We start from the raw sequence: 6,016 nt of genomic DNA on the forward strand, positions 1-6,016 counted from the left end.
TGAGATAAGATACACACGGTGACTACACTGATGGTGTCCGCTGTTCCCCATCGTTGTCCCTTTTTGCCTTCCAGATTAAAAACTGGATATAAGATTGTGGGCATTTTATAATTTGCAAGGCATAGAGGACACCAAAGTATAGCTCAGCACTGGTTTGGAGCAGTTCTGTGATTATGTAGGTTAACATCATATCAGTGTTAATCCACTGATTGAGATTTATTATGAGCATTTATTATCACATTTAGATTTGTTATGGGCATCTGAGTATTATTCATTTTCAAATATAGGTAAGCATTCTTTCTAGATGTCACCAAGTTCCATTAGTCAAAGTATGCATTTGTAATTATTGCAAAGTAAAATGTTGCACTAATTGTTAATTATGAAAGCTATGTATTGGAGACAACAATTTTCAGTTATTGAGTAGGGAAAGGTATTGACAGTTAATACGAATGTTGAGGTGGTGCAAATACTCGATAACTTTATGGTAAACATTCTTTCTGCGTCAACAAAAAATGTGTGGTTATTTGTTTTTTGGCTTTATTTTGTTAATAGGTAACTACTACAAAATGCAAGAGGTGGGGAGTTGTCACCAACCAACAAATGCCTGAAAATGTGCTTTTGGCTTCAGTAGGGAGTTGAGAAAACTGTTAGCTGAGGCTGGAAGAATGATGAGGAAGTTGCTTTATTAAAAAGCTTTTATGAAACATTTGATAAAACAGCTACCTATGGAATCTTGGAAAACAAAGCATACCTAATGAAAGGTCATCTCCAGGCAGAATCTCTGAAGCGCCACCTGGTGGCTTTCAGCTATATGGGTTAAAGTACTACACGCAGGAAAAGAGTGGCGCTTTAGAGACAGGAGAGATGGGTAGGCTGCAAGCAGAAATTAAAGGAAACACAGAGAACCAGAACTACTAAAGTGGAAAACTTGCCATCTTACTCTCCAGCCACCCTGGTTAACAAGGTGGCAAAGTGAGTGGTGAGCATATGTCGAACATCAAGATTAACGGTCTCACTTCTGCACCTCTTGTATTCATGCTCCTTTACCACGTGACTTCGCAGTTTCACTAAAAAGGCAGGTTTTATTTCCTTATAGATTATGAGTTTAGCCAGGTGACATGCTTTGCCAGTGGGATGTTAGGATTGAAAAAGCACGTGAGGTTTTTTCCACTTTCCTTGCTCCTTTGCCTTCGTTGTGAGAACAGCTTCATCCCCCACTGGAGGATGGAGACTCAGGAAGCAGAGCGACGCCACTCCAGTTGTTCCAGCCCAGGCCATCCTTTCTCAGATGACCCACAGCCAGTGCCAGACTTGGGATAAATAAAGTTAATTGTATGCCTCTGAGGTGTTGTGATGGTCTGTTATACATCATTATTGTGGCAATTGATATATGATAAGTTACAGTAGTCAGAAGCAGTACAGAAGTCACCTTAATTTATGAAGAAGATAAAGTATGTGAAGAAAGTGTTAGTGAAAAAAAATGGCAGTGGAAAACATTTTATTCAGTTAAATCCCAAAACAACCTTCAAGTGGAGGACAAAGTTGCTCAAAGGACAAAGTTTGTTCAACAAAGTTGAAAGCAACTTATTAAAACAATTATTATAGACTGCCATTTTTTAAAAAGGATTTTTGATATTTGTCAAAGCTATAAACCCTAAATCAAAGTTCATTCTGAAGAAACTCATATAACTGAAAAAACTCCCAGATTTTATGTCCAAAGAAGTTCAGTTCAGGCACTCAGTCGTGTCCAGCTCTTTGCGACCCCATGAATCGCAGCACGCCAGGCCTCCCTGTCTATCACTAACTCCCGGAGTTTACTCAAACTCATGTCCATCGAGTCGGTGATGCCATCCAGCCATCTCATCCTCTGTCGTCCCCTTCTCCTCCTGCCCCCTATCCCTCCCAGCATCAGGGTCTTTTCCAATGAGCCGACTCCGCATGAGGTGGCCAAAGTACTGGAGTTTCAGCATCATTCCTTCCAATGAACACCCGGGACTGGTCTCCTTTAGGATGGACTGGTTGGATCTCCTTGCAGTCCAAGGGACTCGCAAGAGTCTTCTCCAGCACCACAGTTCAAAAGCATCAATTCTTCTGCGATTAGCTTTCTTCACAGTCCAACTCTCACATCCATACATGACCACTGGAAAAACCATAGCCTTGACTAGACAGATCTTTGTTGGTAAAGTAATATCTCTGCTTTTCAATATGCTATCTAGGTTGGTCATAATTTTCCTTCCAAGAAGCAAGCCTCTTTTAATTTCATGGCTGCAGTCACCATCTGCAATGATTTTGGAGCCCCCCAAAATAAAGTCTGACACTGTTTCCACTGTTTCCCCATCTGTTTGCCATGAAGTGATGGGACCAGATGCCATGATCTTAGTTTTCTGAATGTTGAGCTTTAAGCCAACTTTTTCACTCTCCTCTTTCATCAAAAGGCTTTTTAGTTCCTCTTCACTTTCTGCTGTAAGGGTGGTGTCATCTGCATATCTGAGGTTATTGATATTTCTCCTGGCAATCTTGATTCCAGCTTGTGCTCCTTCCAGCCCAGCGTTTCTCATGATGTACTCTGCATAGAAGTTAAGTAAGCAGGGTGACAATATACAGCCTTGACGTATCACTGTATGTGCCACTTGAACCTGTGTAGTGAAGGTGTACAATATAGTGTCTGCAGGTATCATCTAGAAGCTGACAAAACTGAGAAATTATTTTTTCTTGCACCCTGTCAAACTTTAAAATATGGACTTCAGAAAAATTTAAGCAAAATTATAATAAATATCTTTTGTTAAAACTTCAGGTTTATCTATCCCAGTTCTTCCTATGATGGTGATAATAGGAGGGACCTTGATTTGGACAGATACTGATTTTAATACTCATCTATTTGATCAAAATGTAAATTTATTTCAATGTACTTATTTTTATAGAATTTAAAATTGTAAATTTATTCTGTTAAGTATCTCAAGACATGAAAGACATCTAGGATGAAACTCATTTTCGTTGATAGTGGATGCAATTTTATATTTCACAGAGTCTTGGTACTTTTTCTGGCTTGTGAGATTAACTGCATACACTGGTATTGTTTGCTTTCTGATGTTGCAGAGAGCTCACGTTAGTGAAACGTCAGCTCTGCTATATTGTTTTTGCTTTCATTATTTGCATTTTCAGTCCTTAGTTTCTTTGTAGAAATCTTTTAAACTCATTTCTCCATTTTCCAAGGATTTTTTTTTTCATTAAAACTATCAATTTAAACGTACCCACAGAAAACCCAATTTTCAAAATATACTGAAAGCCAACAGTCACTTTCAGAACTTCCACATTGTGGAACTTATTCTTACTCCTCAGACTGTCATGTATGATGTATGTGTCTCAGGACTCTTTCATAAATGGCTAGGTGTGACACTGGAGTCAAAGTACACAGTATATATTAGTAATTAGCGATTTGCTTTTTTGAAAAATGTAAATAGAAGTGGTACTGTTTTATTTCTGCACTCCAGTGGAACCCCCACCCCCACCCCTTTTGCTTTTTCTACCTCAGGTGCTGGAATATCTTTAAATACCAAACAGGGCCATGTGTTCCACTCTTGGCTAATGAGATGTGAGCATCTTTGAATGAGGGGGTTTCCAAAAAAGCTACCGTAACAGGGTGAAATCAAGTAAAATGTCTTAGCTTTTACCCTTCTTTGTTCTGCCCATAACACTGGGGCAGAAAGGAGCTGCAAGCAAAGCAGAATTGATGTAAAGAGCCTCTCCGGTCTCAATTACCATTAGTTTTGTACTGTGCATTCCCAGACTTCTTGTATGCGAGCAGTAAACTTCTCAACAGTATGTTCTCTGAAAGTCCTTTTTTTCTTTTTGCAGCCAAATATTTTCTTAATTGATATTATCATGTTCTGGTTCATTAACATATGTCCAGCATCATGGTTAGATAAGATCCAAGCTATGAAGGTGCATAGGGAATAAGCATTTATTCGATTCAATATAAACATTTTATTTTGGTAATTCCAGTAATGTCTGAGTATCTGAGATTATTAGGAGAGTTGCATGATTAGATTATTTAAAAGATTTAAAAATCAGCTTAGAATTATTTTTATTTTTCATATTATTTGGATGACAGTATTACCTTCAAACTTGTGTTATATGGGATTTTTGTTACTACAGATGACACCTTTCCTAATACTACTTCATAAGGCCTTTCTTAGAGCAAAACTTTTAATTTTGATGAAGATTAATTTATTACTTTTCCTTACATGAATCATACTTTTGGTATCCAGTGTAAGAACTCTGCCTAGCTGCAGGTTATGAAGATTTTTCTCCTAAAAGTTTTATAATTGAATGTTTTACATTTAAGCCCTTGTTCCATGTTAATTTTTGTATAAAGTGCAAGGTTAGGTCTTTGGATGTCAGTTACTTCAACACCATTTGCTGAAAGGTTGTCCTTCCTCCACTGAATTGCTTTCGCACCTTTGCCAACTATCAGATGGGGGCTTCCCAGGTGGCTCAGTGGTAAAGAATCCACCTGCCAATGCAATGGCACCCCACTCCAGTACTCTTGCCTGGAAAATCCCATGGATGGAGGAGCCTGGTGGGCTGCAGTCCATGGGGTCGCTAGAGTTGGACACGACTGAGTGACTTCACTTTCACTTTTCACTTCATGCATTGGAGAAGGAAATGGCAACCCACTCCAGTGTTCTTGCCTGGAGAATCCCAGGGACGGGGAGCCTGCTGGGCTGCCATCTGTGGGGTCGCACAGAGTTGGACACGACTGAAGCGACGCAGCAGCAGCAGCAGCCAATGCAGGAGATGCAGGAGACACAGATTCGATCCCTGGCTCAGGAAGATCCCTTGGAGGAGGAAAAGACAACCCGCTATGGTATTTTCGCCTGAAAAATCTCATGGACAGAGGAACCTGGCGGGCTCCAGTCCATGGGGTCACAAAGAGTTGGACACGACTGAGCATGCATGCACAGCCATCAAATGTGCTTTAAAGTACTCCCAAGGATACACTAATGACGTTTGCCGTTTTCACCTCTTTTTACCCATTCTGGTCTTGCTTTCTGAAGGACCGTGGATCCTTTTGAACGATCTGTATTGGCAGGCAGTCTCCTAGTTGTGTCACGGAGGGCTGGTGGAAGTGTGCACTCAGCTTCCCACCAGGCCCAGCTCTCACCACCCTGCTGAACGGAGACACTGACCGAGCCATAAGAGGGCAGAACAGCCCCCTTCCTGGCAGGAATGGGCCCTGATTTGCATTATGTTGCTTCCAATTACAAATACAAGCTCAGCTCTGCACTTGGTCCCGAGGACACCGGGGCAGGACGGGGACGTGCAGTGCTGACTGGCCCTACGACCCACACCTAGTTTCGCCACCTAGGAGCAGAGGCCCAGATTCCCACTGAGCCCTGCTGACTGCAGCCAGGGTGCACCGGTTTCCTTAAGTGGTGCAGATGACCACAAATTTGGTGGCTTGGAGGAACAGATATTCTCCGTTGCGGCGGCTGGAAGTCTGAAATCCAGGCGTCTGCAGGGTCGAGCTCAGTCTGAAGGCTCTAGGGGAGAATCCTTGTTTCCTCTCAGCCTCTGCAGTTCTGGGTGTCCCTCGGCTTGTGGTCGCAGCATGTCATCCCCGCCTCTGTCTCCACACAGCCTCCTCTTCTTCACACGGCTCTCCCATGTGCAACTCTTCCTGCACTTGGGGTTGAATTGAGAGCCCACCCAGATGATCTAGGGTGACCTCATTCTGAGGTTCTTAATTACATCTGCCGCGATCCTTTTTCCAAATACGGCCACAGGGCTCCAGGGATTTGACAAGGACATACTTTTTGGGGTCACCAGTCCACTCACCACAGAGGGGAGGCCATCGCAGCTGGGTGGGGTGGGCGGCTTGGCATTTGTGGGGCGGCGATGACACTGGGGATCAGGGAGGCTGACTGGTGAGCAGTCCTTCCTTGAACTAGCTGGTTAATTCATGGTGCTGCCAGGCGGGGCTGGAAGCTCATTTTGCCACTGGCTCTCACTGCCA

The sequence above is a fragment of the Bos javanicus genome, chromosome 24 (assembly GCF_032452875.1).
Source record: "Bos javanicus breed banteng chromosome 24, ARS-OSU_banteng_1.0, whole genome shotgun sequence".
Taxonomy (NCBI): domain Eukaryota; kingdom Metazoa; phylum Chordata; class Mammalia; order Artiodactyla; family Bovidae; genus Bos; species Bos javanicus.